The sequence below is a fragment of the Myotis daubentonii genome, chromosome 15, assembly GCF_963259705.1.
Source record: "Myotis daubentonii chromosome 15, mMyoDau2.1, whole genome shotgun sequence".
NCBI lineage: Eukaryota > Metazoa > Chordata > Mammalia > Chiroptera > Vespertilionidae > Myotis > Myotis daubentonii.
Window position 1 is genome coordinate 25107363 of NC_081854.1, and position 16655 is coordinate 25124017.

Consider the following 16655-nt stretch of genomic DNA (forward strand, 5'->3'; position numbering starts at 1 on the left):
CTTTGTGTAGGTATAGAGAGCTTTGTGGCTGTTCTTTGGTGACTGAGTCCCGGTGGGGATTGTGACTCAGCAGCACTGTGTGGGGAGGGGAGGGAGAGTTTTGTGACTGAGGTGTTACTGTGTGTCTGATGGTGGGCGTGGGACTGTGCAGCAGTGTATGTGTGGATTTGGGAAGACTGTCCATTTGTGTTGTAGACTCTGTGTCACATAGTCATATGTGGGAGCACTGGAGTTGAGTTCGAAGCCCTAGTCTCCTCTGATAGCACTCCCCTGGTCTGGGAAGGGAAAGTGGAGCATCTGGGTCTCAAGAAAGGTCTGTTGTCTCGCTCCCCATCTTTATCCTCCCAGTGAGCTCTCCGGAGGAGGAAATAATAGTTGTGACAACTAAAAGTTATATTTAAGCCCTACAGGTGTGGCTCAGTGGTTGAGCCTCAACCTATGAACCAGAAGGCCACAGTTGGATTTGAGCCAGTTTCTGGCTGGATTCCCAGTAAGGGATGCAGGAAGCAGTGGGTAAATGACTCTCTCAACACTGGTGTTTCTCTCCTCCTTTCCTCTCTGAAATCAATAAAAATGTATTTTTTAAAAAGCAGATGTAACAAAAAATAAAAATAAGTCATATTTAAGGTGCTTTGGAATTTTCTATTTGTTTCCAAAATACTTTATTTTTTCAGCATATGATTTTCTTTCTTTATTGGCAAACTAGAGGCCTGGTGCATGAAATTCATGCACTGGTGGCGGGGGGGGGGGTGCGGGGGGGGGGGGTGTCCCTCAGCCCAGCCTGCCCCCTCTCACAGTCCGGGAGCCCTCAGGGAATGTCCTACTGATGGCTTAGGCCCGCTCCCTGCTCCCATACTGGCCTCCTTCCCTAAGATTCATCAGTCTGTTCCATGCTTTCATGCTTCTGATTCCATTTTATTCACCAGATTATTTTGTTCATTAGATTTCTTGTTTATTTTGATTTTTAGATTCAAATGTAAGCTATTTGTTGCCATTTTATTGTTCATATTTTTTTTTAATCTCTTCTTATTCTTCCTCTTCCTCTTCTTAAAGAATACCCTTCAATATTTCATGTAATATTGGTTTGGTGGTGGTGAACTCCTTTAGCTTTTTCTTGTTTGTGAAGCTCATTACTTGACTCTCAGTACTAAATGAGAGCTTTGCTGGATAGGATAATCTTGGTTGTAGATCCTAAATATTCATCACTTTGAATATTTCTTGCCACTCCCTTCTGGCCTGCAAAGTTTCTGTTGAGAAATCAGCTGACAGTCATATGGATGATCCCTTATTTATTTATTTTTTTAAAATATATTTCACTGAATTTTTACAGAGAGGAAAGGAGTGGGACAGAGAGTTAGAAACATCGATGAGAGAGAAACATCGATCAGCCGCCTCCTGCACGCTCCCCACTGGGGATGTGCCCACAACCAAGGTACATGCCCTTGACCGGAATCGAACCTGGGACCCTTGAGTCCACAGGCCGACACTCTATCCACCGAGCCAAACCGGCTAGGGCTGATCCCTTATTGATAACTGCTTTTCTCTTGCTGCTTTTAAGATTCTTTGTCTTTAACCCTTAGCATTTTAATTACGATGTGTCTTGGTGTGGGCCTCTTTAGGTTCCTATTGTTTTGGACTCCATGCTTCCTGAACTTGTCAGTCTATTTCTTTCACCAGGTAGGGGAAGTTCTCTGTCATTATTTCTTCAAATGGGTTTCCAATATCTTGCTCTCTTTTCTCCTTCTGGTATCCCCATGGTGTCAATGTTGGTACATCTGAAGTTGTCCCAGAGGCTCCTTACACTATCTTCATTTTTTTGGATTCTTTTTTCTTTTTGCTCTCTGATTGGGTATTTTTTGCTTCCTCATATTCCAAATCGTTGATTTGATTCTTGGAATCCTCTATTCTACTGTTGAATCCCTGTAAATTATTATTTATTTCAGTTAGTGTATACTTCATTTCTGACTGATCCTTTATGTCTTTGACATTCTCACTAAGATCCCTGAAAGTCTCATTCAGATCCTTGAGTTAGTTAATAATGATGGTTTTGAACTCTGTATCCAGTAGTTTGCTTGCTTCCATTTCTTTCATTTGTGACATATGTCTTTGTCTCCACATTTTGGCTGCTTCCCCATGTTTGTTTTTATGTATTAGATAGAACTGCTATGGAATTGGTAGAGTGGCCTTGTGTAGTAAGTGTCCTATAAGGCCCAGTTGTTCAGCCTTGTGTAGAGTGCTCTTGTGTAGTAAGTGTCCTATAGGGCCCAGTTGTTCAGCCTCCCCAGTCTCCTGGGCACTCTGTGTGCCCCTGTGTGGGCTGTGTGCATAGTCTTGTAGTTGAGCCTTGATTGCTATTGGCATCACTGAGAGGAATTGACCTTCAGCCCAACTGGCCATGAGGACCAGCTGTAACTACAGTAGGAGAGTTGCTGTACAGGAGATACCCCTATGGAGCAGGACTTGCTTCAGTGGGACTTTGGTGCTGACTGAGTCTGCCTCTTGAGTGTGTCACTTGTGGATGTGTGGAGTTGTAATCTGCTATGGTCTGAAGTTGTCCACTGGATGCACTGGCTCTGGGGCCTCCAGGGAGGTGCAAAGTCAGCCACTGCCTGGGGGCACCTAGCAGGAGCTACAAAGAAATTGCAGATGGCTGCTATTTGTATTGGGCTTGGAAGTGCCCAGGTGAGGCCCAGCTGTGAAGCAAGGCAGGCTGGTGCAAGTGCTGAGTCTTGGGCCTTTGATTGATAGGTTTGGGGCATGCTATACCAGCTGAAGTTTGTTTGAGAGATTTTAGCAAAGTGTTAAGCCTGAGCCAAGACAGACCATTCATATGGGAAAGCTGCTGCAAATAGGTTGGGTGGGGCTGCAAATTGGATGGGATGGGGTTTCAAGGAATCACCAGGGCAGAGCGAACAGTGTGAGTCACACTGATGGAAACTCAAATACGGCTGTAAGTCAGCCTGCAACAGGGGAGGTCCCAGCACAGGAAAAATGACCCTTGCAAGCACCTCTGAGAGAAAGCTGCCCCCAAGTTCCTGCCCCAATGACAGATAATCTAGTTCATTCCATATGTGTCTGGGTCCCCCAAAGCTGCCCAATGCTGGGATTCTAAGTTTGTGCACTGGCACTTTAAATGGAATACCTGGGTTTCCAGCAGCCTCTGTGTCCTTCAGCCACAATCCCCACTGGTTTTTACAGCCTGTAGTTGCAGGGACTTCTCTTCCCAGCTCTGGAACCCTGGGCTGGGGGTCTGATGTGGGGCCCCTTGCTCCTCATAGTCAGTCTCCACAGAGATGATCTCCCTCCCAAATTAAAAAAAAAAAAAAGGCACAGGTAGATATTGGACCAGCCTGTTCTTCAACTCTGCCCCTCTACCTCAATGTGCTTTCTTCTTCACTTCTCTAGTTGTAGGACTAGCTTTCAGGCGGTTCTGAATGATGGTGGTTCTATATTTTAGTTGTAATTTTGATGTGATTGTGGGAGGCAGAGATTACAGGCATTTACCTATGCCACCATCTTGGTTCTCTCTCTCTCAAAATCGTTTTACTATTAAATAATTTCCACCAGAACAAATCTTGCCACACCACAGTCTCCCCATTTGTGTGTCCATGGAATGCATTTTTTGTGATCCCGTGGAAGAACACAAATTCCATAGGCAACAATAATAGACATTTTAATAGGTGTGAGGTGGTATTTCATTGTAGGTTTGATTTGCATATCCCTAATAGCTAGTGAAGTTGCACATCTTCATATACCAGTATCTGTTGGTCATTTGTATGTCTTTTTGGGAGAAGTGTCTGTTCAGGTCGTCTGCCCATTTTTTTAAAACAGAATAAAGTAAAAAAAATTTTTTTTAATTATATATATTTCAAAATTATATATATATATATATATATATATATATATATATATATATATATATATATATATATATCAGAGAAGAAGGAAGAGGGAGAGAGAGATAGAAACATCAATGATTAGAGAGAATCACTATTGGACGACTTCTGCACAGCACCTACCAGAGACCAAGCCCGCAACCCAGGCATGTACCATTGACCGAAAATCAAATTTTTAATAATATGCATGGGAATTTGCATAAGCATGAAAATTACAAAGACAGTAAGGCAACTGTTAGGGTTGCTGAAGGAGGAACACATGAGGCCAAAGTGGTAAGGGCTTATAAATTTACTAGTGGTCCGGTGCATGAAATTCGTGTGGCGGCGGGGGGGGGGGGGGGGCGGTGTCCCTCAGTCCAGCCTGCACCGTCTCCAATCTGGGACCCCTTGGGGGATGCCTGACTGCCGGTTTAGGCCCAATCCCACAGGATTGCCCCCAACTGCTGCCCCCCTGCTGGCCTATACCCTCTCAAAATCCGGGACCACTGTCTCCTAACCACTCACCTGCCTGCCTGCCTGATGGCCCCTAACCACTCTGCCTGCCGGCCTGCTCACCCCCAACTGCCCCCCCCACCAGCCTGCTTGCCCCCAACTGCCCCCCTACCAGCCTGCTTGCCCCCAACTGCCACCCCTGCCAGCCTACTCACCCCCTACTACCCCCACTGTTGGCCTGTTCACCCACTACTGCAACCTCTGCCGGCCTGCTCGCCCCCAACTGACCCTCCTTCTGACCTGCTTGCCCCCAACTGCACCTCCTGCCTAATAACCCCCAACTGCCCTGCCCTCCTGGCCTGATCACCCCTAACTGCCTCTGCCTTGGCCCCACCATCATGGCTTTGTCCAGAAGATTTCTCAGTCTCATTAGCATATTACCCTTTTATTAGTATAGAGGCCTGGTGCATGGGAGGAGGCCAGCTGATCAGCTCCCTCAGGGGGTCCCAGATCAGAGTGTGGGTCCCCGGTGGGGGGCATGGCCAGCCTGGACGAAGGCCTGAGGGCCATTTGCAGGCTGGCCACGGCATCATCAGGGTGAGGGTCCCCACTGGGGGGCGTAGCCGGCCTGGGCTAGGGGGTTGAGGGCCGTTTGGGGGAAGTTTGCAGGCTGGCCAAGCCCCAGGCTTTGTCGTGAAGGACATCTGGAAGGTCTCCTGGTCTGGGCTCACCATTGATCCCTGCCCACATGAAGGCCCTGCCCACCATGCTGGGGCTCTGGGAACAATGTCAGAGCAGAGGCAGGTGTTTCCCACCCAGCCTGCACTCTGCCATTAATCCTCACCCACAGGGAGGCCCTGCCCACCAGGCCTGGGCTCTGTGATCAATGCAGAGCAGAGGCAGGTGTTTCCCACCCGGCCTGGGCTCCGCTATTAATCCCCGCCCACAGGGAGGCCCTACCTGCCCTGCCCACCCTGACAGGGCTCTGTGATCAATACTGCACAGAGGGAGGCCCTGCCCACCCGGCTGGGGCTCTGCAATGGGCCCTTCCCAGCCTTGGCAGCTTGCCTCAGCCCTCCCAGCCATGGCTTTGTCTGGAGGGAGGTCCAGAAGGTCATCTGTAAGGTCTCCCAGTCTAATTAGCATATTACCCTTTTATTAGTATAGATGAGGTCATCTGGAAAACCATAGGGGCTGAGACCCAAAATGGTGCCAGCACCCGGGAATGGGGAATTGGAGATTTTAAAGTAGGTGGCTTTTTCTGGGTAGAGAATTCTCTGGGTGGGTCCGGAGGGGAATGATAATGGCATTAGCAAGTGGAATGTGGTCTAAAGGTCAGTTACCCAGGGAGGGGATATTGAATCAATTATTTGATCAGACCTAATATTCCAGCTTTTTGTTTTATGGAATAGAGATGAAGGTCATATCTTCTGTAGTTACTCCCTGCAGAGGGGGGATGTCAACTTCATAGGGAGATGGACTTTGATAGGAATCGCTGGAGCACTGTATAGATTTCTCATGGTTGGAGCGATGGGGCCCAGCAGCATGATTTCCCCAAGAGGCTGGTTGGTGAAGGCTTGAAAGCGGTCCTGTTGAGTGACTTGGGAGGTAAAAGCTGGTCCTGAGGCTCGGTGACTTAGGAACAATGGGACAAAGTGGGAATCTAGTAAACACACTTGGAGCTTCCAGTCTAATGCTAAGGTGATTAAGTTTTCCTCCTGAAGCAGGTGTTCTCCATCTGTATCGCTTAGGCAGGAAAGGAGAAAGAGTCAAAGGTTATTTCTGAATCTTTTGCTTTTTCTTTTCTTTATTGATTAAGGTATTACATATGTGTCCTTATCGCCCCATTGCCCCCCGCCCCCTCTGCTCGTGCCCTCACGCCCCTAGTGTCTGTGTCCATTGGTTAGGCTTATATGCATGCATACAATTCCTTTGTTTGCTCTCTCACCCTTCCCCCCATCCTCCCCTGCTCTCCCTCTAAGGTTCGATGGTCTGATTGATGCTTCTCTGTCTCTGGATCTGTTTCTGTTCATCCGTTTATGTTGTTCATGATATTCCACAAATAAGTGAGATTATGTGATATTTATCTTTCTCTGACTGACATTTCGCTTAGCACAGTGGTCGGCAAACCGCGGCTCGTGAGCCACATGCGGCTCTTTGGCCCCTTGAGTGTGGCTCTTTCACAAAATACCACGTGCGGGCGCACATGTACAGTGCGATTGAAACTTCGTGGCCAATGCGCAGAAGTTGGTTTTTGGCCTGGGCGAGTCTATTTTGAAGAAGTGGCGTTAGAAGAAGTGGGGGGTGTCAGGTCGGTTGGGCAACGGGAGACGAGGTGCAGGCAGGCCGTGGGAATCGCAGCGCGGGGGAGGTACATTGTTTTGAGGTACGTTCGCTGAGGTCGACCCCTTCCAACTCTCCCATCCACACCTGTCTATCTGAAACAGGTATACAAGACGAGTGTGGATGGGAGAGTTGGAAGGGGTCGACCTCAGCGAACGTACTTGAATCAGACTGAGGACGTTTTTAGCAAAAGCCAGCTTAGGAGTACCCTAATTAAGTGAATAACAATGTACCTACCTATATAGTTTAAGTTTAAAAAATTTGGCTCTCAAAAGAAATTTCAATCGTTGTTCTGTTGATATTTGGCTCTGTTGACTAATGAGTTTGCCAACCACTGGCTTAGCATAATGCTCTCCAGGTCCATCCATGCTGTTGCAAATGGTAGGAGTTCCTTCTTTTTTACAGCAGTGTAGTATTCCATTGTGTAGATTTACCACAGTTTTTTAATCCCCTTATCTGCTGATGGGCACTTAGGCTATTTCCAAATCTTAGCTATTGTAAATTGTGCTGCTTTGAACATAGGGTGCATATATCCTTTCTGATTGGTGTTTCTAGTTTCTTGGGCTATATTCCTAGAAGTGGGATCACTGAGTCAAATGGGAGTTCCATTTTTAGTTTTAGAATCTTTTGTTTCTTAATAACCAGCTAAAAAATCAAAGGCAACTTTAGGTTGGCAAAATTTCATTATTCAAAAATTAAAAGTAGCTACTACTGTTCAGCTGGGTCAAAAGGTAAAAAGCCAGCACTTTCTAAGATGGTCATGTCCTTGCTGCAGCCAAACCCAGTTGATCCTATTATCTGAGAATACATGTGTTTATGCACAGGAGTGTGTTCATATGTGTTGGGACTTTTCTTTCTTTGGCTTCTTGGGGATCCTTTCTGAAAGGTTAAAGTCGGTGGTGCCACAGGCAGACTAAAAAGCCATCTTATATGGTGATTAAAGAAAAATTGAATTTATTTAAGGAAAAGGGGATGGGAGATGGGAATATCCAAAGGGAAGGGTTATACAGCACTGAGCCAAAGATTATTGGATCCATGGTGCAGCAAAAATATACACAGGACAGTGAAACAAGGAAGGGCACAGAAGAAGCAACGGGAAAGCCTGGGCTAGACTGCTTTGGACGAGCTGCCACTGCCCATTGCTCCCCTGGATGCAAGTATCATGGGTTATCTTAGAAATTAGGGGCTACATGCCTGTGGGGGAATGGCACAGGCATGCTCCTTGAAGGGAGAGAGCCACTGGGTCCTTTGTCCTGAGCTTATATATCTCTTTCTTGCAGGAGGAAATCTTAGGGGAAGTCTCAGGGGCGGGTCTTAGAATACTCATCAGCTCTACAGATGTGCTCTTTCAGGATCCTTGTCTCCACTGATTGGCCGGTGCCAGGCAGGGGGTCATTAGTCAATGTAGCTGATCCTGAGGCAGCCGTGGAGTCACTTGTCTGGTTTTGCTGCTTTTCTGGGCCTGGTGCTAAAATACAACTGAGGCCTTGATGTTATCTTTAGGGAGGAAAACGTCAGGGAGTCTACACTGCCTGACCAGCGATATGAAAGATCCGGGGTCCAAACCGCATGACCAATGATATGCTAGGGGAGGACAGCTTACCCTGAGGGCGAGATTCTTGTTTTCCCAGTTTTGCCCCTTGCTGGGCATCTGGAGTGTTCTGCCCTCGTGAGTTTCTGTACCTGGCCTATCGTCCTTGCTCTGCTCATGTCTGTCTAACACTTTCAGTGTAGTAATAGGTTCTGATAGACGACCTATTAAAAAGACCATGCTTTTAAATTTTTGGAGAGTGATCAGAAATGAAATTCCCAACTGTCTGGACCAACCTTAACTCAGACTTCAGAGAAGACTTGCTTGATTTAATATTCCTGAGCATTCATTGTTCATAATTTCTAGGGCCATGACTTGGTTGTAGGACTGTTAATGTAAAAAACATTCCAACCTGTAAAGAATTTTTGTGAGTTTATTTGACAATTAAACTGTCAATAATTGCCAGGAAACACAATCTCAATGGATTGGGATAATGTTCCAAAGAATGGTGGTGTGCCATCTGTTTTTATAAATTACCAACAAAGGAGGAGATGTAAGTTGGTTACATAAAATTTATTGGTAATAGATTAGGGAGGTGGGAGAAAGCAAAGCAGGAAACTTCTGGGATTGGATAAAAAGTAAAATGATAGACACATGCTACTTTTACATAGGTGGGTACAGGATAGTAAACAGTCAACAATTAAAAAGATAACAATAACAATGAGGGAATCTTTGGTCTCCACCCTGGTGCCCTGGTACATTGGTTGTACTCTGAAGGGTCTGGAAAAAGGGAAATTACAAGTTATCCCAACATTCCAAAGGTATGTTATCGTAGATGCAAAAAAAAATAGGCTCAGTTAAGATCAAAGTTGACCCTTGTCAGGGAATTTACCAGCCTAGGACCTTACTACCCAACATACAGACCATCCTTTGTGGTTGCTTTAGGTGTCTTAGTTTGCAAGGCCATCACGTAGGCCTTCCCTGAGCTTGGCAGGTTAGTGTTGTAATGTACCCCACGAATCACAGAAGGACGCCTCAAGAAGTCAAATTAAAGAGTCACATTTATTGCAATCCAGGACTATGAGGGGCCATTCCCAAATCTCATAGCAATAAGATGGTGGCAAAACCAGACTTATATAGGCAAAAATCACAAAGGTATTGATTACATCCCAGGGTTTGGAATGTGGCACCTGGCTCCCAAAAAAGCAGATTTCAGAAGCAGAATTAAGCATGTTAATTACAGTTTTGGGTCTCGGGGTCACTGAATTGACAGAAATACATTATCTAGAGTCCTTGGGTAACCTGGGTTAAACTTAGGCATGTTATCTAAATTACAGTTTTGGGTCTCCGGATCACTGAGTTGATAGAAACACATTATCTAGAGCCCTCGGGTCTCCCGACCACTGAGTTGTCAGGACAATTTGGAGTAATTGTGCTATCCTGGTCTCGGGACCACTGAGTCAGCTGGAATGCACCACCTGTGGCCACTAAAACAATTTAGGGTAATTGTGCTGTCCTGTTTCCAGGTACAGTAGAATGTGCTCTCTAAGACCAGTATGATAACAATCAATGGGATAGTCATTCACTCAATAAGGCATTCAATCGAATGGGATGACTTATATAATTTAGAAAATCAAAGTAACCTGTCCATTGTTAAACAAAGCAAATAGGTACCATACTTCATTAGCATGCGGCCCCTTTTCCTCTATAAAACTCATCTCTTCATAGCAGAGGGAGCATTCAGCCATCTTCAAATCAATACCAACATTATCTCACTATGTGTGTGTGTAGGATGAAGGGGTCACAAACAAGGTCTTGAGGACTGACATAAATAAAAATCACTTTGGTCCTCAGATATGAATGCAACAACTGTTTATATTTTTGTGTTTTTCCTAATATTTGTCCACAGGCAGACATATTTTTATATGGTTTTAGTCTTCACCATATATGTGCACTTTTAAACTAATAACCTGTGTGGGAAGCACGCCAGGTCCCTGGATAGTCAAGGCCAATAGGAGCACAGAGGCCTTGTTATCAATACACCAGAATGGCCAAAGGCTGCTCTGAGCATGAGCCTAATCAGGATGTCCAAGGACTCTGAGTCTAGGAACCGTAATCAGGCCAAAATACCATGAGTGGGTGCAAGGACACATGGTACACTGTGCCTTCTGTAACCCAAATGATTGATGTCACTGTTGGTAACCAGCCTTCTTTGTCTCTAGAGTAATAGACAGATTACTGACCAAGAGTGTGTGAAGAAGTCTGCTAGAGAGAGAGCAGCTGGGCAGGAGACAGGAGAAACTGCTGATCCAGAAAGCTCAAGTACTACTACGATGTAAGACGGTGAGCTTAGAGGCAGCATGCGGCTGTTCAGATACTAAATGTGGGTACAGAGATTAATGCTACTATGTGAGAAAGATATGTATTCACCAGCTGGTGTCCGGCTGTTTGCCTGTATGGACTTTCATGTAAGGACTGTTCTTGTCTAATGGCTATGTGGCCACTGGCCTCTGCAATAAAGACTCATTCTTATATACCCACAACCTCTCATGGCTTCTCCATCTGCTCCACTGCCAGAATTGACCTGTGTCTCTCACACTTAGTAAAGGAGGAACGTGGACTAAGTTCCCAACAGTTAGTACAGTGGGCAGGGTTCAAGGAGGAACCTGCCCTGGTGTAGTCAAATGGGAGAATTCAGAATACATGGACTCAAAGCCAGTCAGACCAGCAGAGCCGTGCAGTGCATGTGCTGGCTCTGACAACCTGTTTTTAAAATAAGTAATAAAAGTTAAAATTTCTCATTAGGTATGTACTTATTATAAAACATTTTAAAAATATAGAAAGGGCTTCTTTTCTGAGGAAACCAAATGGCAGATGATGCCCACGCTGCGGAAGGGCCTGGAGGCCCCAGGGGCTCTGGAATAGGAGGCCACGGCGGCTTCTGTGGAGGATTTGGCAGGGGCATCTGGGGCTGAGGTTGCAGCTGGGGTCAGGGCAGGGGCAAAGGCCGTGGAGCTCGTGGAGGCAAGGCCAAGGACAAGGAGTAGATCCCTGTCACCAAGCTGGGCCACCTGGTCAAGGACATGAAGATCAAGACCCTAGAGGAGATCTATCTATTCTCCTTGCCCATCAAGGAATCAGAGATCACTGACTTTTTCTTGGGGCATCCGTCAAGGATGAGGTCTTGAAGATTATGCCCGTACAAAAGCAGACACATACTGGCCAGAGGACCTGGTTCAAGGCATTTGTCGCCATTGGGGACTGCAATGGACATGTTGGTCTGGGTGTTAAGTGCTCAAAGGAAATAGCCACTGCATTCTGTGGAGCCATCATCCCAGCCAACCTCTCTATTGTCCCTGTGGGGCGAGGCAACTGGGGGAACAAGATCAGTAAGCCCCACACAGTTCCTTGCAAGATGACTGGCTCCAGTGGATCTGTACTGGTGTGCCTCGTCCCTACTCCCAAGGGGCACTGGCATTGTCTTGGTCCCTGTGCCCAAGAAGCTGCTGCTGATGGCTGGTATTGATGACTACTATACCTCGGCCAGGGGGCTGCACTTATCACCCTGGGCAACTTAGCCAAGGCCACCTTTTATGCCATCTCTAAGACCTACAGTTATCTCACCCCAGATCTCTGGAAAGAGACCATGTTCACCAAAGCCTGTCAAGAATTCACTGACCCTCTTGTAAAGACCCACACCAGAGTTTCTGTGCAGAGGACTCAGGCTCCAGCTATGGACACCACATAATTTTATACAAGAAAAATAAAGTGAATTAAGCCTGAGATATGTATGGAGAGAGAGAGAGAGAGAGAGAGAGAGAGAGAGAGAGAGAGAGAGAGAGAGAGGTATTATATCATTGCTCTAAGACAGTGATGGCGAACCTATGACACGCGTGTCAGAGGTAACATGAAAACTCATTTTTTTGGTTGATTTTTCTTTGTTAAATGGCATTTAAATATATAAAATAAATATCAAAAATATAAGTCTTTGTTTTACTATGGTTGCAAATATCAAAAAATTCTATATGTGACATGGCACCAGAGTTAAGTTAGGGTTTTTCAAAATGCTGACACGCCGAGCTCAAAAGGTTCGCCATCACTGCTCTAAGACAATGCTTGTTAACATTTTCGTTTGTTTCTTCAAACTTTTATACATGCATTTCTTTTCTTTCTACATAATTTGATTGAATAATATATAATTTTGTTTTCTGCTTTTTTATTTCATATGATTTTATGATCTAATTACTGTAAAGTTTTTTGTTTGTTTGGTTTTTTTTTGTTTTTTTTTTTTTACAGAGTGGAAGGAAGAGGGATAGACAGTTAGAAACATCGATCAGCTGCCTTCTGCACACCCCCTACTGGGGATGTGCCCGCAACCAAGGTACATGCCCTTGACCAGAATCGAACCTGGGACCTTTCAGTCCGCAGGCCGATGCTCTATCCACTGAGCCAAACTGGTTAGGGCTACTGTAAAGTTTTGATAAATATCCTTTAACAGCTTGTAATTTGCCTTAGCATTCTCTTGTTAGAAGACAATACTCCCTATTTCTTGGTATTATAATGCTGCAAATGGGCAAGATAGTTGTAAATTCTGATTTTTTTCTGTGTTCAGAATAATTGCCTTACTATAAATTTCTAAAGATAAAATTGTGTGATCAAAGGAAATGAAAGAATTTAAAGCTCTTGATAATATTATCAAATGGCTTTCCAAAGTATTGTATTGATTTATAGTCTTGGCTATCACTCTGAATTTTTATTATTTTGATGGAAAATGGCCAATGGAGAAAAAAGGGAGACAACTGTAATATTTTTAAAAATAAAGATAAATTTTTTTAAAAATTGCATGTTTTTTACTGAAAAGGTTGTTGAACTTTATCTTGTTTCAGGTGAATCATCTGTCCTCGTCCTTTGCTCACTTAATTATGGAATCATTGTGTTTTATTTATTTTTAATTGAATTTGCTGGGGCAACATTGGTTAGTAACATATATAGGTTTCCATTGTTCAGTTCTATAATACTTCATTGGTATATTGTATTGTGTGTTGGCCACCCCAAGTCAAGTCTCCTTCTGTCACCATTTATCCCCCCATTACCCTCTTCTACCTACTCCCACCCCACCCATCCCTTTCCCTCTGTTATTCAACATACTGTTGTCTGTCTATGAGTTGTTTTTCTTTGTTGTTGTTTTTTGTTGCTAATCCCTTCATCAATTCAATTTCTGGTCAGGGCACATGCCCAGGTTGGGGGCTCAATCCACAGTGTGGGGCATGCAAGAAGCAGCAGATCAATGATTTTCTCTCATCATTGAAGTTTCTACCTCTCCCTCCTTCTCCCTTCCTCTCTGAAATTTAAAAAAAAAAAAATTTTTTTTGAAAAAGAAACCAACAATAAAACAAAAGACAACCAACCGAATAGAGATAATATTTGCAAACAACAGCTTCGACAAAGGGATAATATCCAAAATATATAAATGACTCAAGCAATTCAACACCAACAAAACAATCCAATTATAAAATGGATAGAGGAGCTGAACAGAGGACTGGATTAAAACAGGCTTGATAATTTGGTAGCCTGTGTGGTTAAGTGTTCAATCTCTGCTAAGGCCCAGTAGTAAGCCAAAACCCATTTCTCAAAGGGAGAGTAGTTAACCACAGAGGAAGACAGGGCTTGGCTTCAAAATCCTAAAGGCTTGCACTGTGATTCATCTATAGGGGGGGCTGCCAATGGCTCCAGGCAGCATCTCTATCTGCCACTGATACTTCCAGTGATCTGCTGGGCCATGTGGCCCAAGTGGCAAAGCAGCTAACACACAGTCTGGACCTGTTGCAGAGTTGCAGAATCTTCTCTTGTTCTGGGCCCTTCTCAAAACTAGCAGCCTTTCAGGTCACTCAGTAAACACCCAAATGAGGAAAATACCTCCATAATCCAGAAGCCCACTAGGCTTTGTGCCTCTTCTGGGGGTGTTGGTAGAGCCAAATACAACAATGTATCTTTCACCGTAGAAGGAGTATCTCAACATACCCCACACCACTGGTTCCCTAGAAATTTCACTGAAGTAGTAATTTTTGAAGGTTTGTTGGATTTATTTCCCACTCTCTGACACACAAATGTCTTACCAATAAGTCTGGAGTACTTGCCAAGTAGGCAAGTTGAATGGGGATGTGGTGGGAATCACTACCCCTGCATCTTTCAAGTCCTTAATGGTGGCCTTAATCTCTGCAATCCCTCCAGGAATGTATATTTCTTTTAGTTTACTATTTTTCTAGGTAGAGGCAGTTCTAGTAGCTTCCAGTTCTCCGATCCACCATAATGGTCTTCACTCAACAGGTCAGAGAACCACTGTGGGGAATCTAACAGTTGCAGTTACTGAGTATGTCTATTCCAAATACCCATTCCAGAATTGGGGAGAAAACCCACAGGGTGGGTTTAAGGCAACCACTGGGCCCACTGTGGGACAGACCTCAGCTAAAACTGCACTGATTACCAGACCTCCATATGCCCTGTCTCTGACTGGTAGGCCACAGTGACATTTTGGGTCACCTGGAATTAGCATCAGTTCAGAGCCAGTGTCTGGTAATCTCTGGAAGGTCTTATTATTTGCTTTTCTTTAATGTACAGTCATCCTGCTAAAGTCTGTAGGTTCCTTTGGGAAACATGGAGAGGGGGAGGATTAACAGTATACATTTTTGGCAAGGTAGCAGGTTCTTTCATCAAGAGGTTTGTGTCTATATACACGGGGTCAAGTCTGGGAATTGACTGAAGTGCCATGACTCTGTTTTTATTATTCAGGTTAGGCTTTTGTTCACTTGACTTAGAACTCTTCCACTCATACAGATCTAGTCAGAATTTGGCAGACTTCCCACCTATTTCACTTCCACCAAAGAATACCAACCATACTCCCAGTTACCCTATAACAGAATTTTTTGGGGGGTGGGGTGGGGTGGGAATCTTTCACAGTCATTTGCATTCTTCACCACAATAAGTTTTTTCATCTATTTAAATCATTATAAATTATTCTTAGATTTTTAAAAATTTCCCTTGAATGTTTAACTTTCAAGTAAAATGGATCCTCCAAGAAGCTTACCCATCATTATCTTTTTAGAGGTAAGTAAAGTGAGGGTTAGCATAGGTTTCACCGCATAATCTCACACACTCATAATATCATAGTTTCTCCTATAATTACTACATTCAGACCACAACACACACAGTCTTCCATCCAAATTTCAACTTGTATAAGTTCTGTTCAAACACACAAAAACCGTGAGAGACTGACCAAATCTCTTATATAATCGGCCCACTCAATCATACTCAGTTAAAACTCACACACATCAACCTCAAAGTTTCAACATTATAATCACCCACTCTTTCACTGTCATATAATTCTTCCAGACTCTTGGGAGGTACAGTCACAAACCACTTTCACATACTGTGCATATTGCACTCAATGTCCTCTCCCGGTGACAGTCTCAAGTGTAAAACATCTCACTCACGTGACAAGATTCAGACACAGAAACACAACCACTTGTTCTCACAGATACATTTCTTCACATCACACTTAGAAATGTGGTTTCTGGCCTCTCAGCAAAGTTAAAAATCTTTACCATAGATTTGTCCCTTCTGATAGCTAATCTGTACTAGCTTCCACCCTTCTCAGTCAATTCCAGTCTCTGACACACACTTAGAGACACACAGTGTCACCTCTCCCACGAACACATGTACAGCTCAGGACCAGCACTCGCTGGTGCCCCAGGATTCTGTGATTCATCCACCAGGGTCCCTCCTGGTCCCACCATGGTCCCCCTGTCCCAACAAACCAGCTTCCTCCCTTCTTCAGGGAACTCACCTGTGGACATGTGCCACCACCAAATCCTCCTGCTAGTCAGAGGCAGGCCCAGCACAAGCAGCCTCCCACCTGAAGTTACAAGGTCACTAGCCACCAAGGTTGCCAGTAATCAATCACAGGGTCTCAAACCGCCCCTCACTGGTAAGACACACCACCTTCTACCACATGGCAGGGCTCGTCAATGTGAACCCGCACGGGTGTCCAGCACATCCACTATCTCACCCTCACAGTTGGTGTCACATACATCCTCTCCATCTCATCATACTCACCCTGGGACTTGTACACTTGTAGACTCACAGAAAACAAACCTCGTACCCAGAGGCTGGATCCCTCCGCACCAGACAATTCCCTTAAGCCACTGCATGCAGGCGTCCACCCTAAACGGGTGGGGTGAGCCACCGTGCCAGGCCTAAAATCCCTCGTCGGAGGACTCTGAGATCCCATATGCAGACCTAAAATCCGGGCCTGAGCCATGGAAACTGGGAGATTGTAGCATCCTCCAGGTCCTATTAAAACTGGGCAGGTGCAGCCGGAAGTCCGGCAGACAACTCCCGGGCTCTTTCCTCTCAGACCACGTTTCCCAGAGGACACAGATGTCCAAGCTACTTCG

General features: G+C 44.9%; 1 long non-coding RNA gene and 1 pseudogene across 1 annotated transcript in view; both read left to right on the forward strand.

Annotated features, from left to right (window-relative positions):
- The window catches only part of LOC132217033 (uncharacterized), a 238102-nt gene that overhangs the window by 204875 nt on the left and 16572 nt on the right, over positions 1 to 16655 (forward strand). The window lies entirely within an intron of this gene.
- Positions 10193 to 11971, forward strand: LOC132216362 (small ribosomal subunit protein uS5-like; annotated as a pseudogene).